Source organism: Cricetulus griseus, assembly GCF_003668045.3.
Source record: "Cricetulus griseus strain 17A/GY chromosome 1 unlocalized genomic scaffold, alternate assembly CriGri-PICRH-1.0 chr1_0, whole genome shotgun sequence".
NCBI classification, from domain to species: Eukaryota; Metazoa; Chordata; class Mammalia; order Rodentia; family Cricetidae; genus Cricetulus; species Cricetulus griseus.
In genome coordinates this window covers 176,246,643-176,273,505 of record NW_023276806.1, presented here as the reverse complement: position 1 = coordinate 176,273,505, position 26,863 = coordinate 176,246,643, and the positions used below count along the sequence as shown (strand labels likewise).

The 26,863-nt window shown below is 36.9% G+C and overlaps 1 protein-coding gene and 1 long non-coding RNA gene across 3 annotated transcripts in view; one reads left to right on the top strand and one right to left on the bottom strand.

Moving 5' to 3' along the window:
* Cd36 (CD36 molecule) overlaps positions 1-20,971 on the bottom strand; it is a 77,097-nt gene extending 56,126 nt beyond the window's left edge. For both annotated transcript variants that reach the window (XM_027393466.2, XM_027393462.2), the window contains exon 1: positions 20,843-20,971. The gene's annotated coding sequence lies outside the window, so the exon portion shown is untranslated. The remainder of the gene's footprint in view (positions 1-20,842) is intronic.
* A 114-nt stretch (positions 20,972-21,085) lies between these two features.
* LOC118239492 overlaps positions 21,086-26,863 on the top strand; it is a 44,252-nt gene continuing 38,474 nt past the window's right edge. The window contains exon 1 of the long non-coding RNA XR_004771816.1: positions 21,086-21,194. This is a non-coding gene — a long non-coding RNA (uncharacterized LOC118239492). The remainder of the gene's footprint in view (positions 21,195-26,863) is intronic.

Here is a 26,863-nt window from a genome sequence, read left to right as displayed (position 1 = left end):
ATTGGTGAAACAGAAAACTACAGTATCTTAAAAGACACAAATAAAGTTAGTGATTGTGAAATTAATCCAACAGAGATTAATTGCAATCTTGGGATAGCAATATGCTAGTAGAGCAAAGCCATGTTTATAAGATGGGATTCTATTGGTGAGGTGCAGAGGGGATGGGAAACTATGCAGACCATAAAAGAGACTGAACATTGGGGTTTTATTTTATTTTATTTTTTATAAATTTTTATTTAAATTAGAAACAATTTTGTTTTACACATCAATCCCGCTTCCGAATCACTTCCATTCTCCCATGTCCCCCACTGACCAGATCCCCACATCATACCCCCTGCACTGGGGTTTTTATACAGAGAGCCAACAACTTAGACTCAGATTCCTGTGTTTCCCCAAGTGATGGGTTTATCATCCTGTCTATGATTCTAGGGCTTGGTTTGTTTTTATGGTTCTTTGTCAGATTTTTGTTCTTTTTTTGTTTTGCTTTTATGTTTTTTTTTTTTTTTTCCCTAGTTATTGGCTTTCTTTTCCTGGCTGGGATCTATTGAAATGTTAGCATTACTTCATCTGTTTTCTGAATTATCTCTGTCTTTGGACCTAATGTGTGTTTATGCTGTGTATACTCTATAGAGAAATTAGCATAGAATACAATGATGTTTTCTTGAATTAAGGAACAGAAAAGGTCAAATTGTAAGAAGTCCTTAGCTACTGCTCCACAAATCGAAAGGCTTCTTACATGATCAACCCCACCCCGCATCTTTAGAACATTACAGAGGATCAAGAATAACCAGATGCCTTGCATGATGACATATAATTCACCAAGGAGGGGCAGAGGCAGTAGAATCAGAGGCACAGATCACCCTATGGAGGAAAACTAAATCCTAAGTTAAATGACTAAAAAGTAGATCTTAAAAACTTCCAGTGGATTGAGAGCAACATTATGTAGGACTCATAAACAAAGCACGATCCATAGCAATATTGGGACTCTAGGAGTAAAATGAACAAAGTCCCAATTGCTATTCACTGTGTAATCTAAACATTAAGAATACAACAAAATAAGTTCAGGATCCTGCTCCAGTGTTACAGAGGAACTTTGGAAAATTGTCTAGGCAGCAAGATGGCTCTGTCAATTCTAGAGTTTATATATGATCCTGCTGATGTCTTTGATGGTGTTGAAGACAAATACTTATGGTTATAGTTTTCCTTAGATATGATAAAAATGAGTTATGTATAAAACTTTAGATTCACAAAGATAGAATAGAAGATAGAATATTTTCTTTAAATCTTGCTAAAGTTAATGGACTAAATATTGTAACTATAGTTCTTACTTTATAACTGTTTTTCTATATGTAATTTTATTATGTTAAAGTTAGAACATTTCCTTTTATTTAGACAGAAAAGAGGAAATTATGTCCTTTTGTATATATGTTTGTCTTATTGGTTGATGAATAAAACTCTGTGCCCAATAGAGGCAGTGAGATAGGTAGGACTAGGAGATGAGAATTCTGGGAAATGTAGGCAGAGTCAGTCACCATGTAAGATACTAGAGGAGTAAAAGTTCTCGATCCTTCTGCAATAAGCCAAGACAACATGGAAAAACATAGATTAATGGAAATGGGTTGATTAAGACAGAGCTAGCCAATAAGAAGCCCAAGCCACTGGCCAACAGTTTTATAACTAATATAGTGTCTTGTGTGTTTATTCTGGGACAAAAAACTTCATGTCACAAGATCCTAGTATATAAACTGCCTGAACCCAAGATTTTTATCCAAATACATCAGAAGAAATAGAGAACTTGAGAGATAAAGAGACAGCAAGAAAAGAGGATAAAAGAAAATCTCAAAGTAAGAATTACAGAAAAAGCCGAGAAGGAAAAATTTCAGAGGATATTAGAAGCCCATTATTGTCATAAGGAAAAGAAAAAAGAAAAAACAAAATTATACAAAAACAAAAGCAATTTTACTTCTGGGCTCTTCAAGAAAAATATTATGGCAGTAATATTACAGTAGCAAGACATAAAACAATCAACATCCACAGATGGTTCTAAGTTATTCAGTTAGAAAAGATATTTATATATGAAAAGGTGGTGAGTATATGACATGACATTGCCTTGATAATGTAAACAAAAACATCTCAATAAGTAAATTTTAGATGAATACTTAAAAGTAAAACAAGAAAACTCAGTATAAGTACATCCAGAAGGACTTCTCAGTGATTCCTCCCAGGGGCAAGAATAATTAAGGTTTCGGGGATTGGAGGCAGTTGTCTATTTTTATTTTAAAATACTAACAAACTTTATTATTATACTTTCATATTTAAAACAATTTTTAAATTCTAATGTATTTTGATCATATTCTTCCTGTCCCCGAAAGTCCCCCCAGAATACCTCCCTACTGACCCAACTTTAAGTTTTCTCAAAAAAGAAACAAATATCAAATACAACAAAACCCTGAAAAACCAAAGAAACAAAACAATAACATAGCGCAGAGAGAGAGAGAGAGAGAGAGAGAGAGAGAGAGAGAGAGAGAGGAGAGACAGAGACAGAGACAGAGGCAGAGAAACAAGAAAGAAAACTTACAGTAACCAAATAAACACACACACACACACACACACACACACACACACACACACACACACACACACAATGTTGGTCAACTATATCTGAACATGAGGTCTCTCCTGGAGTAGTTGATATACCCAGTGTCACTCTATTTGAAAAAACTGTTTTTTCCTCTTCTGGCAGGTATAAGTGACAGTTGAGTAGTTAACTTGTACCCTAGTGGCTAGGTTTTCATTCATTCATTCATTCATTCATTCATTCATTCGTTCATTTTGAAAAATATATAACAAGATAAAATATAATAAAGGAGAAACCACCACATCAAAAGTTGGGCAAAACAAGCTCACAGAAGAAGATCCTAAGAGAAGGCATAGGAATCAGAGACACACTCATCTTGCATCCAGAAATCCCATGAAACCAAGAAACTAAAAGCCACATAGTCTGAGCAATGGACCTGGTGTAGGCCCTGTGCATGCTGCTTCGATATCTGTGAGTTCTTATGGATTTCCTTGTGATATTTTGGAGGACCTTATTCTCTTGGTGTCCTCCATCCCCTCTGGATGAGGACACGTTTTTTTCTCCTCTTCTTTTACAGAGTTCCCTGAGACCTGATGGGCTGAATTTTCCAAGGTTTTTGACTCTGAATAATGGCTGACTGTGGGCCTCAACATTTGTTCCCATCTTCTACTGGAGGAAGCTTTTCTCATGATGGCCGAAAAAGACCATGATCTAAGTATAGCAGAATGTCATTACAAGTCATTTTTTTGATATGTATATATATATATATATATATATATATATATATATGTGTGTGTGTGTGTGTGTGTGTGTGTGTGTGTGTGTGTGTGTGTGTTAATTTTTTCAGTATAATTTACCCTAGGTCCCTGGACTATCAAGTATCAGGTTCTTGGTCATCCACACAGCATTGGGTAAGGGTTCCATCTCATGGAGTGTGCCTTAATTAAAATCAATTATTAGTTAGTTACTCCCACAAACTTTGTGGGAAGTAAATTTCTTAAGGAACTGGCACTAGGATGTAATGAAAATAGTCTTTAAAAGATATTGAGTTCAATGAGAGGGGTAAGACGCTAAAATAATGAACTTTTTTTCAATAGATGAGCCAACACTAGTAACAAAAATGGAAGAAAAGACATTAGGGGCAGAATGTGCAATTTCAGAGGTGGGAAGACAGTGATACATTTGGAAAATTGACAAGAAGCAAGCAAAATGATTACAGACCAGAACCTCAAGGCCTTTGTGTAATATTCTAAGGAGTCTGAACTTTATGCTGAAAGCAGAATAGTGTTATTAAGTAATCCTAAGCAAAGAAAGTCAACAGGAGTCCAGCAGAGGACTGATCCAGACCCCTGAACGTGATGTCAATGAGGAGGCCTCAGCACTGGTAGTGGATCAGTATTTTTCCTGGTATAAGAAAGGACTTTGAGAGCCCATCCCACATGAAGACATGCTCTCTTGTCCTGGACACATGGGGGAGGGCCTAGGCCAGGCCCAGGATAATGTGGATAATGTGGTGGACTTTGGGGAGCCCCCATGGAGGGCAATACCCTCCCTGGGGAGAGGAGGGGGGATGGGTGGGGGCTATTGGGTAGTTGGGGGAAAGGGAGGGAGAGGGAGAAGGGATTGACATGTAAAGCAAGCTTGTTCCTAATTTGAACTAACAAAACAAAACAAAACAAACTCATCCTTTTACAAAACTCCTCTAAACTGGAGAGAATCCAAAAAAAAAAAAAAAAAAAAAAAGGAAAAGTAAAGAAAGTCAACAGAATACGCATTTGCATTTCTATAAGGTTATGTGGAAAGGGTTAAGTTGGCATGGCTATTCCACCAGGAGGATTAATGTAAAAACATCAAGACCATGGGAGGCCCTGAACTGAAACATGTATGCAGTGTAAGAAACATGCATTGTGCTCAGTCTAAACAGGCTGTGGATTACCTGGGAATGTGCTGGAGGTTCAATATGGTAACAGAGAGAGTTATAAAATAAAAAAGAAAACTGCAAAAGTTATCATCATGCATGAGAAATATGCTTTTGCTAACCGAGTGATGACACTTGGGAACATAACAACAGGGGTAGAGAAAAAGAGCATGGGAACTGGAGAAGTGATAAAGCAAGTCTCAGTAACAGCATATAAAACACTGATTGTCAAAGGAAACACAGATCTTAGCACTTCCTTTACACCATCTCTTGAAATGATGAACAGAGAAGAGTTATCACACAGTGGAGGTGATTTTAAAAATAACATCTTCAATTAGTGTTATGAGATAAATAACACCTTAATTTTTCATCTTTTCAGTTTGGGTAACAGGGTAGAGGCCAGAGATAGGAGATTTAGCTACAAAGCTTAACTTCAATGCTTTGTAGAACTAGGACAGCAGTTTAGTGCCTAAAATATAACATTAGGGGTGGGAGTTTTGAATGGGAGATAGAGGAGGTAAGAGTCAGGAGAAAAGGTTAAGAAGAGACCTTTCCCAAGGCCAGAGACCAATAAACAGGAGATACAAATCATTTCATGTGTATCATCTTGGATGTAGAGATAGAATCAAATCTTCTCCAACTTCATAAAGGGAATACAGTGCATGATATGATTCTATAACCCTTCTGGCTTGGTAGTACACGTATAGGCCATCTTATTGGAAAGGGGGCATATGATATATAAATATGTCATGATTATTTAAATATATAGGATGATGGAGAAAGAGTTATAGGAGAAAGAGAACAGGTAACTAATCAAAATGCAAAACATGGAAATTCTCCAAGAAATAACCAAGTTAACCTTACAGTTAAAAACTGCCACTATGATCAAAGAAAAAGGTTGTTAAGACACTGGGAAAATTACGAGTAGATATAAGCAAAGAAATTATCTTAGCATAATTTCCATAGCTATTTTAAAATATCTGTGATATTCAGTGTTACAAACTCAGACATAGAACTATTTCTATTAAGGAAATTAGCATTGTATTTCTTTTTCCAGTTCAAGTAAAAATCTATTGCAAAGCTAGGCATACAGAACAATCTTTGAGAACCTGGAAAGTTAGTAATACTTTCTCCATTGAATTAACATTGCAGATAGTAATATTAGCCAATGCATATATCCAATTCATGCTAACTATATGCAAATCTGATGCTGAATCACAAGAACTCCAAGATAACTATTTTGTTTTCCAAATAACTAATGGATATTTACATCCATTTGCAATAAATGCTTCATATTACAATTAACAAAAATCCTACTCTGTAATCAATATGTTATTCTTTAATCTAGTCTTGGAACAATAGGAGTGAAGGATTAAAAGGGCAACTATGGGTTATATTTGTCATTAATGAACCCATGGTTTAAGCCCATAAGAGGCACCTCTCACACCTAAAAGTATTTGTTGTATACATGCTATATCCAAACCCAACAGAAACATCTATACACAACTCTGTATCTAAATAATTTGGGGCCTAATACCTAGGCAACTAATGAAACCCAAGAGAGGAAAAATTTACTTTCAGCAAGTATGAGCCCTTCTAATTGTTTTTCCTGCCAAATGGACATCACTTAGTATATGGAATACTAAGAATGTTCAGCAGGTTGTACTTATTTAATTATATATATAAATGTGTGTGTGTGTGTGTGTGTGTGTGTGTGTATGAGAGAGAGAGAGAGAAACAGAGACAGAGACAGAGACAGAGAGACAGAGAATAATAAACAAAAAGAAGCCATGGATTTGAGAGTATGTAAGAGGCTTGAGGGGCATTGGGGGGGGAGAAGAAAAAGGGGTACTAGTGTAAATATATTTTTACTTTTTTAAGTTCCAATAAAAAGGATAATATTTTAAGATCACAACTCCAGTTCTGTGTTCAGAAAATAGTTATTCTTAGCTTTATGAAAGAGTTATATGTTGTACTCAAAAACAGAAACAATGAAGTATCACCCTGTGAAATGATAAACCCTGAAGAGAAAAAAATAAGGAGTTGTTGTTTAGATGCTATCATCAAGAAAAAATTAAAGTGCAAACTATAAAATGTAATCAAAATAGATTTTTGTATAACACAATAAATACAGAAGTAGAAAACAAAATACTGTTTCTTTTATACTGGTTTTATTATGTTGCTAACCACTGTGTAAAAATTAGAGTTATATAGCAGTTGATCATTTTCTTGTACTTCTTACTGATCAAACTAGTAGCAAAACAATGAAGTTTCCTGTTTAGGCATTCAGTGTGTTTTGTCTATCTTTTTTTTTTTTTTTATTAGTTCCAGTTAGGGAACAAGCTTGTTTCACATATAAGTCCCTTCTCCCTCTCCTTCCCCTCACCCCATCCCTTCTCCCCACCCCCAGCCCACCCCCCACTCCATCCACCCACTACTCCCCAGGCAGAGTAGGTTCCTCAACAGGGGCTCTGCAAAGTCCACCAAATCTTCCTGTGCTGTCCTGGGCCCTCCCCCATGTGTCCAGGGCCAGAGTGTATCCCTTCACATGGGATGGGCTCTCAAAGTCCCTTCTTGCACCAGGGAAAAATATTAATCCACCACCAGAGGCTCCCTGGAGTGCAGAGGCCTCCTTATTGACATCCATGTTCAGGGATCTGGATCAGTCTTGTACTGGCCTCCCCAACAGCATCTGGGGTTGATGTGTTCTCCCTTGTTCAGGCCAACTGTTCCTGTGGGTTTCTCCAACCTGATACAGACCTCTTCACTCTTGATTCCTCTCTCTCTTCAACTAAATTCCCGATTTCAGCTCAGTGTATATCTGTGGATGTCTGTCTCTGCTTCCATCAGCCCCTGGATGAGGGCTCTAGGATGGCATAAAGAGAAGTCATCAATATCATTTTAGGGGAAGGGCTTTTAGGTTATCCTCTCCACCATTGCCTGGACTGTCAGATACTGTCATCGTTGTAGGTCTCTGGAGATCTCCCTGGTTCCAGATCTCTTCTCGGACCTATAGTGGCTCCCTTTGATATGGTATCTTTCATCCTGCTCTCTCTCCTCTATTCTTCCCCCAACTCAATATTTCTGCCCCTCCATTTCCTCTCCTCTACTCCTCTTTTCTTGCTCTTATTGTAGCAGCTCCCTCCCCCCTACCCTCATGCTCCCAATTAGTTCAGGAGTTCAAGCCTCTTCCATTCCTGGGGACCATTTATCCCTTAGAGTCCTTCATGTTTCCTAGTTTCTTTGGTGAAGAGGATTATAGGCTGGTAATCCTTTGCTCTATGTCTAAAATTCATATGAGTGAGTACATACCATGTTTGTCTTTTTGTGACTGGGTTACCTCACTCAGGATGGTTTCTTCTAGTTCCATCCATTTGCCTGTGAATTTCAAGATTCCATTGCTTTTTTCTGCTGAGTAGTACTCCATTGTATAAATGTACCACATTTTCTCAATCCATTCTTCAGTTGAGGGGCATCTAGGTTGCTTCCAGGTTCTGGCTATTACAAACAATGCTGCTATGAACATGGTTGAACATATGTCCTTGTTGTATGAACATGCACTATTTGGGTATATACCCAAGAGAGGAATGGCTGGATCTTGAGGTAGACTGATTCCCCATTTTTCTGAGCAACTGCCATACTGATTTCCAGAGTGGTCTTACAATATCACACTCCCACCAGCAATGGAGGAATGTTCCTTTTCCTCCACATCCTCTACAACATAGATTGTCATTGGTATTTTTGATTTTAGCCATTCTAAAATGTGTGTGACAGGTGTGAGGTGGTATCTCAGAGTTGTTTTGAGTTGCAATTCTCTGATGGCCAAGGATTTTGAGCACTTTCTTAAGTGTCTTTCAGCCATTTCAGATTCCTCTGTTGAGAATTCTCTATTTAGTTCTGCACCCCACTTTTTAATTTCATTGTTTGGTGTTTTGGTGGCTAGCTTCTTGAGCTCCTTATATATTTTGGAAATCAGTCCTCTGTCAGATGTGGGATTGGTAAAGATCTTTTCCCATTCTGTGGGTGGTCATTTTGTCCTACTGACTGTTTCCTTTGCCTTGCAGAAGCTTCTCAGTTTCAGGAGGTCCCATTTACTAATTTCAGACCTCAATGTCTGTGCTACTGGCATAATGTTCAGGAAGCGGTCTCCTGTGCCAATTTGTTCAAGGGTAATTCCCACTTTCTCTTCTAGAAGATTCAGTGTGGCTGGATTTATGCTGCGAACTTTGATCCATTTGCACTTAAGTTTTGTGCATGGTGACAGGTATGGATCTATCTGCAATTTTCTGCATGTCCGAATCCAATTGTACCAGCACCATTTTTTGAAGATGCTTTCTTTTTTCCATTGTATAGATTTAACACCTTTGTCAAAAATAAGGTATTCTTAGGTATGTGGGTCAATATCAGGGTTTTCAATTCGATTCCATTGATCTATCTGTCTATTTTTGTGCCAATACCAAGCTGTTTTCAGAACTATGGATCTATAGTAGAGCTTGAAGTCAGGGATTGTGATGCCTCCAGAAGATCCTTTGTTGTAGAGAGTTGTTTTGGCTATCCTGGGCTTTTTATTTTTCCATATAAAGTTGAGTATAGTTCTTTCAATGTCTGTGAAAAACTGTGTTGGGAGTTTGACGGGGATTGCACTGAATCTGTAGATTGCTTTTAGCAGGATTGCCTTTTTTACTATATTAATTCTATTTATCCAAGAACATGGGACATCTTTCTATTTTCTGGTATCTTCTTTAATTTCTTTCTTTAAAGTCTCAAAGTTCTTATTGTACAGGTCTTTCACTTTTTTGGTTAGTGTTACCCCAAGATATTTTATGTTGCTTGTGGATATTGTGAAAGGTGATGTTTCCCTGATTTCTTTCTCATTGGATTTATCATCTGTATATAGTAGGGCTACTGATTTTTTTGAGTTAATTTTGTATCCTGCTACCTTGCTGAAGGTGTTTATCAGCCGTAGGAGTTCCCTGGTAGAGTTTTTCGGGTCACTAATGTAGACTATCATGTTGTCTGCAAATAGTGAAAGTTTGACTTCATCCTTTCCAATTTGTATCCCTTTGATCCCCTTTTCTTGTCTTATTGCTCTAGCCAGAACTTCAAGTACAATATTGAAGAGATATGGAGAGAGTGGACAGCCTTGTCTTGTTCCTGATTTTAGAGGAAACACTTTGAGTTTCTCTCCATTTAGTTTGATGTTGGCTATTGGTTTGTGTATATTGCATTTATCATGTTTAGATATGTTCCTGTTATTCCTGTTCTCTCCAAGATCTTTATCATGAAGGGATGTTGGATTTTGTCAAAGGCTTTTTCAGCATCTAGTGAGATGATCATGTGGTTTTTCTTTTTCAGTTTGTTTATATGGTGGATTACATTGATGGATTTTCATATGTTGAACCATCCTTGCATCCCTGGGATGAAGCCTACTTGATCATGGTGGATGATTTTTCTGATATGTTCTTGGATTCGGTTCACCAATATTTTATTGAGTATTTTAGCATCGATGTTCATGAGGGATATTGGTCTGTAGTTCTCTTTCTTAGTCATATCTTTGTGTGGCTTGGGTATCAAAGTGATTGTAGCCTCGTAGAAAGAGTTTGGCAATATCCCATCTGCTTCTATTGTGTGGAACAGTTTGAGGAGTACTGGAATTAGCTCTTGTTTGAATTTCTGGTAGAATTCTGCAGTGAAGCCATCTGGCCCTGGGCTTTTTTTGGTTGGGAGGCTTTTGATGACTGCTTCTATTTCATTAGGGGTTATAGGTCAATTTAAACTGTTTATCTGATCTTGATTTAATTTTGGTAAGTGATATTTATCCAGAAAGCTGTTCATTTCCTTTAGATTTTCCAATTTTGTGGAGTACAGGTTTTCAAAGTATGACCTAAAGATTCTCTGGATTTCCTCAGTGTCCGTTGTTATATCCCCCTTTTCATTTCTGATTTTGTTAATTAGCATGCTCTCTCTCTGCCTTTTCATTAGTTTGGCTAGAGGTTTGCCTATCTTAATGATCTTCTCAAAGAACCAACTCTTTGTTTCATTGATTCTTTGTACTGTTTTCCTAGTTTCTACTTTGTTGATTTCGGCTCTTAGGTTGATTATTTCCTGGCGTCTACTCCTCCTTGGTGTGTTTGCTTCTTTTTGCTCTAAAGCTTTCATTTGTTCTGTCAATTCTCTAATGTGACTTTCCTCCAGTTTCTTCATGTGGGCACTTAGTGCTATGAACTTCTCTCTTAGCACTGCTTTCAGAGTGTCCCATAAGTTTGGGTATGTTGTGTCTACATTCTCATTAAATTCTAGGAAGTCCTTAATTTCTTTTTTTATTTCTTCCTCAAGCCAGGAATGGTGCAATTGGGTGTTATTCATTTTCCACGCATATGTAGGTTTTCTGCAACTCGTATTGCTGTTGAATTCTAGCTTTAATGCATGGTGGTCTGATAAGATACAGGGGGTTATTTCAATTCTTTTGTAACTGTGGAGGTTTGCTTTGCTGCCAACTATGTGGTCAATTTTTGAGAAGGTTCCATAAGAAGGTTCTATCTTATGGGTTAAAAAGGAGCTTACAAAATGAACTTTTCTGGAATCTCATTCCAAAGATGTAGAAATTGTTTTTTCTTAATTATGCATTTTAAATATCAATATGTGCATTTCATTTGTACAGTTTATAAATTTTGTTTTAGACAACAGTATGTAGTAGTTTTGAATCCACTGAGATGTTGCTTTCAATTTGAACTAAAATGAACTAGCAATTTTGTATCTGGTGACTTTGTGGTGCACTCACCTCTGGTATACTTGAATTCTGTGTGTATAAAAGGGTTAGTGATGTTTCATTGCTGCTAAAAATGGCAACTCCCTCTGTGTCCTTTTTTGTTCCTTAAAGAAATTGGGTTTTATATGTGGACTTTGTAAAGGAAGTTTGCTGTGAGATATGGAAAATAGCCCAACCTGTGGGAGTTAATCAAGTCCTAGCAGTTTACACTGACAGTCACAGCTGGACTTCTATGTTCTTCTTTAGATAGTAACTCTCTGAGATCTTAGTGAATAAAACATAAGAAAGCCACTCTAAAATCACATGAGAACGCAGGAAATTTGTGAACTACATTGAAGCCACAGAAGCTGCATCTCCTTCCCCACACAGTGCAGCAGTTCCTTCTTTATGAATTACATCTCCAGCATCATTCTAGTCTTACCTCTGCTTGTAGGAGATTAATACAATCATAAAATTATCTTATCTTACTCTGTTCCTCAACTCTCCTTAACTTTATAACCCAATCTACAACCAAAATTCTAATTCTATAATTTTTTGTTTATTACAGACATGTTATTGTTTGGATGTAAATTAGCCCCGAAATCTCATTTGCTGAAAATATTGTCTTATGAAGCAAGGTTCCAGTTGGGACATTTGAGAGGTGACTGGGATGTGAGGGCCATGCATTCGTGAATGGATTAGTTCATTCATGCATTCATAATACTATTCAATATACTATGAAGTAACAGAAACTTTAGAAGATGGAATTGGTAAGTAGTAGGGAACTAATTTCTCCTTCCTTTCCTATGCCTCTTTCTTTCCACTTTTGCTCTACCAAATTAGCTCTTCTATGAGCCTCTGCCTCACCACAAGTCCAGAAATAATGGAGCTAAGTGACAACAAACAAGAACTTTTGAAAGCATCAGTCAAAAGAAACCATTTCCTGTTCAACCTGTTATATTCATGTATTTTTCACAGTGATGGAAATCCATTCAGAACAATAACTCACAGGGTCACCCTCAGTTCCTCATAACATAGGTCACCTCTTTGTAATAAGTAACAAGTGTATCCACAGGTGTTTCTGTTGGTCACTGACAGAAGACAGTGGCAGTAATATGGAACCTAGGAATATTGACTCCAAATGTGCTGATATGTCTGGAAGTACAAACTCTGAGAACTTTCAAAAAGTCTAAATAGATTTTTAAGGAAGGAGAATTGCAAGAACAAAACATGGATCAAAGAAAAAGAGCAGAGTAAGCAGTCTTAAGAGAGCTTACCGACCCTGTGGCCATGCAGCATCACGGAGCTTTGCTCTGGTTCTGTTTCAAAATAAAGTCAGGACCTGCCCATCCATATCAGCAGGACGTAACTCAATGGGAGAAAGCATAACCACAATGTTAAAAATATTATGTTATTGTTATAGAAAAGTAAACCAGAAAAATATAATGTGATTTGAGAACTAAAGATCTTTCTAGCTAATAACTACCAAAATTATCATAGACGAATTTTGAAAAGCATCTTAGGAAGACATAGACAGACTCTGTATTTAGAAGAAATTAAAATCTTAAGTAAACTGTCATAGAAAACACAGGCACAAATTTATTTTTAAAAAGTGAGAACAATAATAACCATAATTATTACAACAATATAAATATAATGAATTTTTTAGCGGGCATCGAGGTATCAAGTTTAGCTCTCTAATGTTCACTGATTTCCGAGAAGTACTGAACCAAACCTAGCCTGGCTTAATCCACCATTAAACCAACCTGTGTACCCTCACTACCCGGTTTCTACTGCTTGGTTTCTAATCTTTCATTTCTTGGAAGCATTTAGCATTCAGACTCTGAACATAGCTCTCCCTGTGTCCTTCCTTAATCTTATCTTGCCCTCAACCCTTTGCCTACATAGCAAGCACCTGCTACCCAAACCAAATTCTGATATGTCTCCCTTCTGCCTGACAGATAAACACTATGCACACAGGCAAATTCCATCTCAAACTTTTTGATATTATTTTATTTTCTTGTTCTGAGGCTTTTACATTCCTTTAAAATTGTTTCTTGTTTAACTTGGCAGAATATATGTAAACTTACTCTCCAACCATATTCTTCACTTTTTAATTTCTTCTTGAAAAAAAAGTACTATTTAATTATTTAGTATTTTATGTGTAAGAGGGCTTTGCCCATATGTATGCTAGTGTACTATGTGTGTGCATGGTGCCACACAGATCAGAAGAGTGCATTGAATCCCCTGGAATTGAAGTAACAGACAATTTTGAGCCACCATGTAGATGCTGGCAAAGCAACGAGTACTCTAAACAAGTCACTCTACAGTGACTCTTATCTCTAGCCCTTTATTTTGAAGATATAGCCTCATTCTGTAGGTAACATTCAAACTACATGATAATCTGCATGTCTCAGCTTTCCTAGTGTTGGAATTACAGAAATGTAAGGCTGGACTCAGATGATTCTGGACTTTCAAATTGGATACAACTAGCCATAACATATGTGTCTCCCTCAAGTAGATCACAGGTAACTAGGAGAGCAAAGTCCTAAACCACTGATTGTACTAGAATGTGATAGCTACTCCCAGGTGTTAAGATTGAGTGCCAGAGGGAGAAGAGGGAGACGTTTGCCACTGTTAATGGATGAAGCCAATTGTACTTGAGGACTACAGAAAGCAAATCCAGGTAAAGGATGTGGCAGAGCTGGGAAGGAGGCAAAGATGATTTTCAAGTACAGCCATAAAAAACATACATTGGGAGACTATATAGCAGGAGAAAAGTTTTTGGTGAGGTTTTAGTGTTATGTGTGAGTTTGAGAAGTATAAATCACTAACAAAATGGGCATAAAACGTATCTTAAGCCTTACAATAGCATACAATGCAGTAAGTTTCCTTCAATGAAAAGATATTCATTCTTTCACATTTAAATTGAAGGAACAGAGCAGCCATTGAGGGGAAGCAGTTGCAGGTAATGCAAGAGGAAGATACTAAAGAATCTAGGAACTAAAAGCATAGTTGATTTAGCCAATGGGTAAGGGAAGAAGACAGAGCCAAAGATTTCAGAAATTTGGACAAGTTATGGGACACCAAGACAGTAAAATAGACAGCTGTGCCATGGCAGGTCATTAGCTAACTGGGGGAACTACCAAGAATGCACCCCAGATTTAGGGCTGAGTAACAAGATGAAGCATGGTACCACTGACATAGAGAAGAAAAACTGGGAGAGTGGGAAAGGTTAGTACTGAGTTTAAGATGAACAATTTTTTTTTCTAGCTGCAGGATAGTGGGTCATTTTCTTCATCTCCCTGTTTACTCATTTAAAAGTGCAATGGTTTATAGTACTTTTAAATTAGTGTGCAAATTTGTACTTAGGATATTAAAATCATTTACTGCATGATAATCACATGCACATGCATATTACATATATTAGTTAACTTACTATTTTTCTTGAGATACCCTAGGAAATATGCATTTATTGCCCATCTTTTACTGCAGAGAAGCATAGGCACTAAGGGTTTTACTAACTTGCCCACAATCACAGACCTTGGATGATCTCAGCTTAAATGTATAGAAGATGGAAATAAAAAAGGGTACCTTCAGTTAATCAATAATTTATAATGATTTCCATTAAATAAAAAACATTTGAAAAATTGTTATCTGAGTCCCATGTGGTTATCCTATGTAGTAAAATAAACATATTTTACCTGTTTACTTACAATAAAATAATTTATAGAATGCAATTTATATTCAGATGTTTTGCTGACACCTAGGACAGATTTTAGCACAAGGCATACATATGTGGGGGCTATTTCTCACGTTGTTTTTAATGGAAGCATGGTCACTATGACATAGCAGAGTGGCAAGCATATGTGCTGAAAGAGTTTGGACAGTTTTAAGTCAATGTGTAGCATGTTAGCATCTATAACTAGAACACTAGACACAGAGATACAGCAGTCCAACATTAGATTAGAGATACAAAATGTAGAACAAACAAATAATTTGAAAATTAGACAATGGCACTCTCTCCTAAATAGGTGTATAAAAGAACTTTAAATGTCTATTAGTCTAAGTCCTTTGCAAAAATCAGCAGACCTTGATTTAAAATTCTTTGAAGAATAATTCCCAATCTAATGTTTGATGGCTTTTCAGGAAAATAATATTTGAATATTAGGGGAATAGCCAAAAGTATATTTCTATCACTAAGTCTCAGAAAACAAGCCCAGATTCATTGCCATGCCATAGAAAATAAGCACTAAGCATCCTTCTCTTTTCATGAAAGGCCATTCAAATTCATTCAATTGCTTGTTTACTCCACAGAACTTCACCTTCAGAAATGCTCCCCCGCCCCAGACCCGTTACTATGTACAGAAGCCATGCATGGGCAAACTGAGAAGGCAACATGGCATCCTGGACACTCAAGAGGAATATTAATGGGTTGGAGAAGATAATGGGATAATTATGGTCAACTATTTTTTTTCCTCCAATGCAACTATTTTTTTCCCTTGCTTATGCTTGTATTCCCCAGTGTTTCTTTTTAAAACAGAGGTTTCCTACTACACTGCCATAGGCTACAGGGCAAGGTTTCTACATACAGATGCATAGAAGACAGAAGAGGTAAACTTACTATTATCTTTCAAAAGAGTAAAAAGGAAACCAAGAAAGAAATAAACAGGTGATCATGGGCGCTTTTTGGTTAGTCATCCATATCCATTAAACCCAGAAGAGTTTGAGGAAACTGTGGCCAGGCCAGAAAGAGAATTTACTGTACAAACTATGGTCACTAATAAAATAATAGCAACAAAAATTACAACCAGGCAGTAGGAAAGTTAATAAATCCCCAAGAAGATCTCTGGACAAACTGTGGGAAATACTCTGCTCAGTGTTTCCATTGATTTTTATCCTGAGCAAGGTATATGTAGCAAAAGGAGTCTAGGAAACTGAACATGGAAGACTGCCTACATCTTACATGCAAGTAAAGAAAAGAGTGATACATCATTACTGGGTAAAAGGAATGAGCTTTGTGGACTGAGGCACTGGGGAAACTTCAGTAACTTAGTTTCTAATAAGTATCACAGAACAATGTACAGCATTCTTCCAGTATATCTTTAATTTTGTGAGTGGATGATCTGTTTCATTTTGAGAAGCAAAAATGAAAACAAATGAATAAACATCAACAAAAGAAACTGCCAAATTAGGGAAAAAAAAAACTATGGCTAATGGTACTGGCATAGGTAAGAATAGTCTATAGCAACATCTAACTCCATAGTTTATTCAAAAATATTTCACAGATCTCTGTGCTTTGTAGATGGTGTACATGGATATTTTTCAAATGGTTGTGAAGCATGAGATGAAAGAACCGAATTCCTTTTTAAGCATAATATTTTAATTGTATTGTAGAGAAACATGTAAATACCTTCATTTTGTAAGATCACATACATTTATCAGCAACTCCCTTTAAAGGCAATTTAGAAAGTAAAGAATAGATCCATTGTATTTATTATTATACTTTTGATAATTAATATGCAGCCCTGGCTGGACTGGAAACTCATAATGTAGACCAGGCTGATTTCAGCCTCAAAGAGATGTACCTATCTCTGTTTCCCTGGTGTTGGCATTAAAGGCCTGTGTCACCATGCCTGGCTTAGACGAATAACTTATTGTGTCATGAAATTTAAAATTTTTAATTTTTTTAAAATTAGTAACAAGCTTGCTTCACATGTCAATCCCAGCTCCCTCTCCCTCCCCTCCCACATCCCCCCCAAAGCCCCCATCCTGTCTCCCCTGTGTTCCCCAGGGAGGGTGAGGACCTCCATGGGGAATCTCCAAAGTCTGTCAAAGAGGGTCATCCCAGGCAGGGCCTAGACCCTCCACCATGTGTCCAGACTCAAAGAGAATCCCTCCATGTGAAATGGGCTCCCAAAGTCCATTCCTGTGCCAGGGATAAAGAACCTAATTCTTTATCAAGACCAGGCTGGTGAAACCCACAGAAACAGCTGACCTGAAGAAGGGGGAGCTATTGGTCCCCAGACTGATAGCTGGGAAACCAGCATGGAACTCATCCAGACCACATGAATGTGGGCGTCAGTGAGGAGACCTTGGGAATCTATGGGGCCTCTTGTAGTAGATCAGTATTTATCCCTAGCATAGGAGTGGACTTTGGGAGCCCATTCCACATAGAGGTATACTCTCTCAATCTAGACACACAGGGTAGGGCCTAGGCCCTATCCCAAAGGATAGGACCGACTGTTTTACTCACTTGATGCTTGGGGTTCTATGCCATGGAACTATTATACCAAATAAGCTGATTTTTATTACATCATTCGCAACTTGCCTGGATGACATGAAACAAGTGGACTTTATGGTGGTATTGACTGCATTCCGTAGAGTTGTACAAACTTTGCAAAAGGCAAAACAGATCTGTAAGTGATTTGTAATCAAACTGAGATGACCATAATTAATCACATCTTATATATGACAATATAATTATTTTGTGATGGTGGTAACTTCTTGTTCAGACACTTTCACTGTTTATCTCAAGATATGTGGCCTATAACAGTGATCCTCTTGCCCCAGTCTCCTGATGGGACTGCAAAGAAAAACTTGTTCACTATGCCCCAATATCTTTATGAATTTGCTACAAAAATTTAACAGGAGCATAAAATTTACACTTGACATATTTGAAGAAAAGACATATAAACATAGAAATAATAATGGTTAAATCTTGTCCTTATTCCCCTTTCAAACTTCTGAAGCACTGAAGGGCAAGGCAGTCTCTTCCTAGATCATACTCGGCTCTTTGTGAATGTAGCCAAGTTGTCTCATATGTCCCTTTCCATCATCTTGGCCAATTCCCTGTCATTTCTTCTTTCATATGCCAGTGCTTCTATGTCAAAGGTCTCTGGGCACATTACAAAACATCTTCAACTATTTAGTAGAGAATTACAAAGGACCTAAGTAGAAATGCTACATAATTTTGTAAATGGCCCATCTTGTAAAAGACACATAGTAGAGTTTACCCTATTCTTTAAAAAGTTATTGGGGCTGAGGCTCATTTGGTAGAGTGATTACTTAGCACTTGTGCATGAATCTCTTAATTTGATTGCTAGCATCACATGAAGGGACTTGGAAGCCCATACCTGTAATCCCAGCAATGGGGAGACAGAGACAGAGGACCATAAATTCAAGGTCATCCTACCCTATCTACATAATGAGTTTGAAGCCAGCCTTGGATATTTGAGACACTGTCTCAAAACAAACAAACAAATGACTGCAATCTGTGGCAGACTGCTAGCCCTTCGTACATGCTTTCAGCATCTCAGCTACTTTCTGTACAGCTACACAAAAGAAATGAAAGAGTAGAACTATTTACTGAACTTATAATTCCTTCTGCATTCCCTGTGCACTTAGAGTTCTAGTCTATTGCCTGTTTGCCCTAACTGCTTCTCATAAGAGAAAGCATTTCAAGGATTAAAGAGTGTTTTAAGACACATGGGTGTAAAGAGTAATGCACATTGCAATTTCCCTACAAACAATGCTCATCATGAAAAACACAGAAACCCACAATACATTTTCTTATTTCAATTTACAAAAATTCTTTTATCTTAACATTTTTCCTTTTATGAGATAGATTTTTTTCTCACATAATGTATCCTTATTACTGTTTCCACTTGTACTCTTCCTTATTCCTTCTTACTCACCCTTTCATCAAGATCCACTCCCTTTCTGTTACTCATTAAAAAACAAACCGAATTCTAAGGAATTATATTTAAAATATGATGTACTTACTATATCACAGTAAAGGATAAAACAAAAAGTAACACATCAGAATTGGACAAAAGCAACCAACAGAAGGAAAAGACTCAAGGAGAAGATACAAGAATCAGAGACCCACTAGTTCACAAACTCAGGAGTCTCATAGAAACACTAAACTGGAAGCCACAGAAGCCAGAACATACACACGAAGGACCTGGTGCAGACCCCTGAAGGCCCTCAGTTTCCAGGAACTCTTAATTTTTGTAACTTTTCCCAACAAACAGAGATAACTATGAAGGTAAACTTATAATACTAGGAATGTCTGATACCATTTCTAAGTCATCACCTTACTGAAGAATTGACTCCTGAGGCACAGTGGCCATGGTTAAGTCAATCTTCTGATAGTAGTTTGTCTTTGCTGTCACTACTCAAATGGCCCTACACTTACCTTTGGCACTCATTTTTCAGCACCAAGAATACTCTTTCCCCTCTGACAACCCAGAGAGGAAACCCTGCTTTCTCCCAGGTGAATTTTTGTTTACTCTCCTCAGGTGCTTGATTTCTTCTCTAAACTCTCAGATCTCTCCATTGCAAAGCTGTCCTTATCCATTAGGAGTGGATCCAATTGCATATAATTAGTGCCTATGTAGTACATCATTTGAAGACACTTCCCCTTCCTCCTCTAAGGCTCACGGAGGTCTTCCTGATCCACAAATCCACTTTCATTATTTAGGTACACCTGAGAAGAAGGCAGGTGGCCTGTTTGTTTTCATTTGATCCAGATTCCTTCCTAGTTTTGAGTTCTCTCCCAAAGAGGGACAAAGAAGTCTATTCCTTTGTAAGAATCAGTCAGCATTCCTTAGACAAAAATAAGCCTCATGTCAAACAGCCATTCTCCCAAGACAAGTCAGTAATGATTCCCAGTAAATACACTTAATTCAGTCCTGAGCTTTTCAAAATAGACCAGAAAGTCAAAATCAATTACCACTTCAGTATTATCAGCTAATTAATCAGTAAAGTTTAAGTTGACTGTTAAGTTTACTTTGTGAAAAGTTGCTACTCCAGAATTATTTGCATTACTGTGTATGAAGCATACCTTTAGAAAAATATCTGCTATTCGATAAAACCTTCCACTAACCCACAAAGAGCATATGTGGGGGACACCGGTCAATCTAAGTTATGTGATCAACAAGGAGCTCCAATTTTGTGTGTAGAGGAACTTCTTTCCTATTCCCCTATAAGTTAGCCAACTAAGGTTGTGAATCTTTCCCATTATGTTTTGTGTCTTAAGTTAGTATTGCCAGGAAGCCAGAAAACATTTTCAGAGCCTGTCCATGAAGTCCATTGAGCTTCCACTCTGAGTTTTATAATCTTGAAGCAAAAAAACTTTAATTCATGATTTTAGAGCAATGGGACCAAAAGATTAATATTCTAAAATGCCTAAAACATAAACAAATTTCAATAAGGTATGAAATAAGATTTAGACACAAAACATAAATTTTGAAACTACACAGAATTAAAAATTTCAACAAAAATTTGGTGAGAACTTTGCTTCCTCAAATAATCTAAAAAAAAAAAAGAAATGAGATATGAAATTTCAAAAGCGGAAATCTAACAGAATGAATTGAGAGATTTGGCAATCTAATATTTAAGGGTTCAAAATAAAATATCTTTATCTTCTTAACTGCAAGGAAAGAAACTTCTTGGCAGAAGCATTACAGATCAAATTATTATACCAGATAACATACATCTTGTCAGATTTCACATAATTGATTCATGGATAACAGTACATCAGCTATAAAGACACAAACAGCTACACTCCTAAATAAAAAATAATTCAGCTCACCGACGTCTAGAAGAGCTTGCTTGCCCAGTCACAGGATTTTAAGATTGGCTTCAGGGTGACCGTTGAAGGAGGCACGGAAAGTAAACATACCAATGCCACAGCCCAGCAGCTGAGAACTCTGGGAGGAGGCACAGGGTCGCAACCATTCATTTATCTTCTAGGCTATCCTGACATCTGACAGCCATTGACATCCCGAGCATTCCAGCACTTCAGACCCACGCCTAAGAGGAGATAAATATAGGTCTCTGACACCTGAGATGTATGAAATGAAAGCTAATGTGAAAAATCGCCCTCATTTTGTGCCTCAGTTGAGGTAAATAAAACCCTTAATCCTCTTCCTGCTGAAACTTTGGTAAGTTCCTTAAGAAATAGTTAATGTGTTTATGAAACACAGAAATTGAAAATGCTCCGTGATTTCTAGTCAATTTGCTTCTTGCCATTATCATTTACTCTGATAGAGATGGCCTTGGGTTTCTTTCCTGATCAAGTGCAAAACGGCGAAGCAGCAGTTCATTGTGGTATAATCAACAAACAGGGCTTTGCTCCAGCCACTTGTAGAAGCTATTCCTTATCTGTCCACAAAGTGTGAATGTCTATGTGGCGAGCTCTCTTAGCATGTTTCCCCCTGTTTTTAGTTATAGTTTGGTCATTCTTGTTTAACTCAGTTAATGAGTCATCATGTGCCACCCATTACTGTGGTGTTTAGGTTTAAATTACTGTTATTTAAAACCTTTTGAATGCTTGTTTTCTGAGGTTGGTTTAGAGCAAATATTGCTTAGTACAAACGTGAATAATGCATGACTTTCAATCTGAATAAACACTGTGATTAAGTTAAGCTCTGACAGTATAGTGACCTGTTTTTTTGTCAATGAATCACTGGTTTAATAAATGATCAATGTATTAAGAATTTCTCCATAGTTAAACAAACAGAGAGATCAAGAAAGATGAATGAAATCATCTGGCTCTGTTTCTTTTTTGATGGTATTTTCATTCAATAACTCTATTCTAGAAAGGTACTAAGGGCCTAGTCAGGGCATAGAGTTACATGTTTTATGTGAAACTCTCCTGTAACTAATAGTGCCTACCCTCCACTTTGTCAAACAATCAATAACAGTGTTCTCCATAATATTCTACTTAGAGCTCTCATGGTTGGAGATGCCTGGCACTTTGCTGCGTGTGGATACAATTATTTTGGTTCCTTATCTCAAATGGGCCTTTCCATTCAACAGAAAAGAAAATAAACTAAAAATATATAAATATTGACAGTGCTAAAAAGGGTTCATCTCAGTGTCAAATATATGCAATTTTGACTGTATTATAGCTACAGGTTAACCATTAATTTCATCTGCCCTTCACTTTGTATCAAACTAGCCATCTTATGAGCAATTCCAATGTTTGAATATTTGTATTTATTTATTTCCTTACCTACTTGTTTTTGTTTAGGCAAAGTTAGGGAAAGCATAGATGTGTCTCCCAGGGAGAATTGCTCAGATTCCAGGAAATCTCCACAAGTATTTTGTCTGAACAAACACAAAAAGACAGCCTGTGATTCCCACTTGTACCAGGTCTCTGTCATTCTTCATTAGTGTGCCATTCCTTCTGACAGCTTGTGGAGGACTCTGACCTAGAGCCTAGGGGAGCAGTTCTGGTAACAGCAACCAAGTGCAATCTGAGCTCTGACTGTGGGACAGATGGGGAAGGGGTAAGCAAGTGGTGATGACTGCAGGAGCTCACTTTCTTACTCAATACCAGGAAGAAACTTCTATGTGGAGTTTGTAACTTATACTCCCAAATATGAAACAATATGGCTCTTTCATTACTATAGAAAACATAATTTAGGGTATAAAATGCCTACCATTTAGATTAACAACTACCCTACTCTTTTTTTGTTTTAACTGAAGAAGACAGTTGGGAATAATCAAGTGATCCTAGCAGCAATTCCTAACAGCTGCTAGGCATTCAGGATTAAATTTGAATGAATGACCACCCTCTTGATAGCATCTGCTGAGAAAATACTCCTCAGGACACATCATCAGGTAGTTTTCATTTCTCTTCAAAAATCTTACTCCAAAGAAGAAACAAAATTTATCTCACCTCTAAATGTCACTCCATCTTTGAAATTGCAATAGCATTTATATCTTCTTCCCTACTCCCCAGTGATTTATTTTCTTTTAGATGCAGTCCTCTTCCAATAGGCCAGTATCAGTCATTAATGAAGTTTACTTGGTCTTTAATCTATATATCAGACTGGATATGTTTAGAGCATATAAACTAATAATACAATCTTTTTCAAAATCATTTTATATAAGCCAAAATTTTAAATTATCAGAATCATTCTTTGTATTTCATTGTCCATTGTTTGAGAGTTCATAGTGAACTGTTTAGAATCCTTGGATCAGTAATGTAACAGAGAAGGAAAAGTTTGTGTCCTTCTGGGAAAAAAATGGCATTAAACTCGTTGACCCACTTGAAAACAATGAGTAATTGTCACTGAACAAGTTAAACATTAGCCTTGCTAACTTAAACTTCAGAAAAACATTTTTGAGAAACATCCTTGCACAACTGTCATGTTTCTTAGCTTGACAATAGGGTCAGGAAGACATTTGATGGCTAATTTATAACTAAGAGTATCAGCAAATTCTTACAGGGATTTTCTGTAGTTTTATTTTCCATGTTACCATGAATAAATTGTGTCATTAAAAGCCATCATTACTAAGGAACATTATTTTAAAGGAAAATTGTGAAAAATATTTTGCATTACATTACTCTGCTTAACTTGTTGTCATATCTACAATGCGTAATGTCTTTTTTTCTAAAAATCAAACTAAGGCAAAGATTTTGTTGTGACTCTCTCTCCAAGCTTAATTCTTTCCTTGGTAGTGGAGGGTCACAATTTGGAAATTGTATCTCACTCTATAGCTCACATTGTCCCAAGATTAACTATGTAGATTTTGTCATTCTCCAAAACACATGTGATGTAAGCATCACAAGGCCTATGAGTAACATGTACATTTAAAGATTGCAGTAACATGTGGGTGAAACATTGGATTTAGAAGAAATTGCTCCCTGTTTGCTCACTATTAAGAAAGGAGCCCACTTTTAAGAATGGAACCTGAAGGAAATCTGTACTATTAAGATAAATTTCTATTAAGTTCTCCTAATTATTTCCCCAAAGCTTAAAATTGTCAGTAATCTTCATCTCGCATCCATTCTCACTTTCTATATCATGTTCACTGACAGCGTAGCAAAGCCCAAAAAGAGTGGCCATTAATTCATTGACTCAGTAGCAAGCTATATTAAGATTCTGTGCACAAGAACATATTATTTGATGCGATAAATTAGGTGCCAAAGTGTGTACATCTGTGTTATTATTTAGTGAACGCACACCTTTATTTGTAAATTTGTATTTGTGTACACAGCAATGAAATGAACTGAATTATAAAAGTAAATAGGTATACATGAGCAAACAATTAGAAAAGTATTTAAAAACAAGGGCCAGTAGCTACAGTGAATCATGGAAGGAGCATGACAGACGCAAATAACTAAACACAGAAAGGAAAATTATAATGGGAGAGAACGGTAAGGAGCAAGAAAGGATGGCATATTGATCTGTAGGGGTCATTAATACCCCAGGAGAAGAAGCCTTTGAAAGTAATTTAGATATTTGAAGGACTCTGATAATGCAAAAGGAAATCTCAGTTGCACTGATAAAGTCTTTAAGAGCAATGCTGATTCATGCAGAGAGGTAGAAATGGGTGGAAAGAAGACATAAAAGCAGCTGTTGATGAAAGGAAGGGTAACATGGAAAAAAGTGTGTTCAACAATAGGGAAGACATATGAATTTTTTTCTAAAAGTTGCATTTTGAATGTAAAATGGGTTTTTTTTGTTGTGCATTGTTATGATGAAAAGTATAGGTTAATTAAAGAAGTCTTATATGGAATTGTAGACATCCCTTTCTTTGGGTAATCATGACCATACATTAAGCTATGGTAACTGGCACAGACCAGACAAGTATTGAAACATTATTTTATGGATGATATGATAATAAATGAACAAGCAAGTAAGTGAAATTGAGTCTGATAGGGACACAAGAGAACAGTGATATTCTTGATGTTTTTGGTTTTCTGATTGCAGACTGAACCAACACCACACAAAAAGGAATGGAATAAAAATTGAATCTGTATTGAAAATATACAGACATTTTCTAGTCAGTATCTCTAAGTAGTTCAGAAGTTTATATCTTATTTATATTAGAGTAAGTTTTGTAAGTAATCTAGAGATAAGCTGAGGTATATGAGAGGATATTTGTAGCCTATAAGCAAATATTTTAGCACAGGTTCTTGGCTGTAGATTACTTAGCTTGTGGAACTCTTTAGTTTGATTATCATAGGAAGCCTTCGAAATATATGACAAGCTAAAAGGTTCCTTTAAAGATAGCACCAAGAATATAATTCTTATACACCAAGAACCACAGGGAAGTTAAGAAACCCAGTAGTTGAAAAACACCAAGAATGATTTAAAGAAATGTTGCAAGAGCTTCATACTCATTTGGATATGTGTATAGAGCTTGTAATCTAATGGAAACTTAGGTCCCCCTGGACCAAGAGCAAATAATATCCACAGGACATACGGTCCCTCTTTTAGCAGAACAAAACAACAGGCTGGTAGCCAATTATACTAGCAGCCAACCAGATGTCCCACTGGTTTTTAAATCAAACAGAGTCTGGGTTTGTTAATATGATTGCTTCCATTTTGTAAGCACTTTCTGTTTATAAAATTGTCTTTATGTGTTCAGGTAATTTATCAGCAACAATAATAACAATCAAGCACATCTGATGTATTTGTTTGGTGAGCAATAATACAAAGCACTATTCTCTTTTCTGTTAGAGAAACAGGGAAGTGAAGCAAGACAGACTTAAGGTTCACAGCAAATCTCTAGAATTGAGATGTCTAGCTTTTAGAGCGTGTTTCTTCTGCTTCTTGTACAGTTCATTCCAATTTCTTAGCTGTCCTTTCTCAGTTCCCTGTTGATTGGGTTACTTTTTGCTTTATGTACATTCTAACTGTAGAAGTCCATTAATGTCTATGCTTACATTTTCATTTTTCTTCCTATATTTTTTCTTCTTTAAAATTCTCTTTTTTTCTCTCTCAGCTTCTGTTTGTGTTTCTGAATTGATCCACAATTTATTTCTTGATCTACAAATTATATTATAATTTTAAAACTTGTTGAGAATTTTTATACCCTGGTCAATTGCATATTATTTAATCTTGGTGAAAATATAAGTATTTTTTTTAAGTAAGAAAAAAATCCAGTCAGGGGAACACAAAAATACAATCCAAGCATGAGAGTAGTAAGTTTCAAGCCAACTAGGGCTACAGCAAAAGAGACTGTCTCAAGACAAAAGAAAACCAAACAAAAGAAACATTAAGAGACTGATTTTTATTGACTAAGTATTTCTTGTTGGCAGATTTGAACTTAATGCCCAGATTCAGTTTAAAAACTATCAAGCACTATTTTGGGATGGCATTGCTTTTTGTTGTTATTGTTGTTTGTTTGTTTTTTTTGTCTTTTTTTAAATAATTTTTTTCAGATTTTTTATTTGAATTAGAAACAAGATTGTTTTACATGTCAGTCTCAGTTCCCTCTCCCTCCCATCCTCCCCTGCCAGCTCCCCCACAACTAAAACCCTACCTATCACATATCCTTTCTGCTCCCCAGGGAAGGTGAGGCCTTCCACAGGGGGTCATCAGAGTCTATCATATCTTTTGGGATACGGCCTAGGCCCACCGCCCTGTGTCTTGGCTCAAGGAGTATCCCTCTATGTGCAATGGGCTCCCAAAATCCACACCTATGCTAGGGATAAGTACTGAACTACTACAGCAGGTCCTGTAGATTTCTAAGGTCTCCTCATTGACACCCATGTTCCAGAGGTTTGGATCAGTTCCATGCTGGTATCCCAGCTATCAGTCTGGGGAGCAAGAGCTCACCGTTGTTCAGGTCAGCTGTTTCTGTGGGTTTC